Source organism: Octodon degus, unplaced genomic scaffold (assembly GCF_000260255.1).
Source record: "Octodon degus isolate 3935 unplaced genomic scaffold, OctDeg1.0 scaffold01413, whole genome shotgun sequence".
Classification (NCBI taxonomy): domain Eukaryota; kingdom Metazoa; phylum Chordata; class Mammalia; order Rodentia; family Octodontidae; genus Octodon; species Octodon degus.
Genome location: NW_004525989.1, coordinates 1 through 1422, shown reverse-complemented (window position 1 = coordinate 1422; position 1422 = coordinate 1). Strand labels below are relative to the sequence as shown.

Here is a 1422-nt window from a genome sequence, read left to right as displayed (position 1 = left end):
AGAAGAAGAAGAAGAAGAAGAAGAAGAAGAAGAAGAAGAAGAAGAAGAAGAAGAAGAAGAAGAAGAAGAAGAAGAAGAAGAAGAAGAAAGAATGAGGTACTGAGGATCCAGCGTTCTGCAGTGAGCAAGCTTCTATAGCACCCAGCCAGCAGACATGGCCGCTAAGTGTAGGCAGGGTAAGTGTGGGCAGCGAGAACACCAAAAACAAAGCCAGCCTGACTTTTGAAAACATCTGGGTCTGCTGAAGAAAAAGAAAGATTACCAACTTCATGCAGATGACTATCATGAAAAAACAAGAGTTCCTCAAAGCTCTTCAAAAGAAGGCTCTTGAAAAGAATCCCAGTGAATTCTACTATAAAATGACTCAGGTTAAGCTCCAGGATGGAGTTCATGTTGTTAAGGACAATAAGGAAGAAGTAACTCCAGAACAGCTACAACTAATGAGAGATGTCAAGTATATAGAAATAAAAAGGGCTTCAGAAGCTAAGGAAATTGAAAGGCTAAAATGGGAGCTCCACCTACTAGATTTCCAGGGAAAGCAACAGAATAAGGATGTGCTCTTTTTTGACACCAAAAAAGTTGAACAGTTTGATATTGCCACTCACCTGCAGACAGCCCCAGAACTAGTTGGCAGAGTTTTTAAAAGACCCAAGATAGAGCCCTTGCAGAAGGAAAAAGTAAATGGAGTTGCCCATCAGACTCGACTTACATGGATAGCTAAAGAAAGACAAAAGCAGTATAACTGCCTGATACAGTGGACTGAATAAGAGAAGAAATTATTCCTTATTGTACAGAAAATTCAAACACGCAAAGATCTTATGGATAAAATTCAAAGGTGAAGGTGAAGAAAGAAACAGTAAATGCCCCAGTCAGTTATAAGTTTCAGAGTCATCAGAAATGCTGAAGTGTTATTGATAGATAAGCCTTATCATTTGCATCAAAAATAATTCAATTTTTAGAAGTGACTTCAAATTCCTTAGTTCAGATGAGATGAGGCGCTTTCAGGGTGGTATGGCCATAGACATACTACTTGAAATGACATGATTTTCCTATTGATAATCATGAATTATTATTGATGGTTTTCTGTGAGCAGTATTAAAGCCCCTTCCCCATGCAATTGTTTTTGGTTTGTCAATTCGGTTTCACATACTCTGGTTTCTCTTCAGATCGTATTAATCTTTCACCTTGTCAAATCAGTCTTCTTTATTTTTATACAGTACTTATATTTTTTCACTATGGAAATTATATATCATTTCAATAAAGCAGAAAATAGATGAATTCATTTCTAATTTTAATGCTTATTCAAGAACAACAAATAATTATTGGGTACTGGGAGCTAAAACTACTGAGGTGAACAATTGTGAGCATTCTATTTTGCTTTCATCATTTTATAAAGTTGTGTATTGGTTTTTAAAATAAATA

At 36.1% G+C, this 1422-nt stretch overlaps 1 pseudogene; it reads left to right on the top strand.

Annotated features, from left to right (window-relative positions):
• Positions 1–154: 154 nt before the first annotated feature.
• Positions 155–904, top strand: LOC101566969 (annotated as a pseudogene).
• The last annotated feature ends 518 nt before the right edge of the window (positions 905–1422 follow it).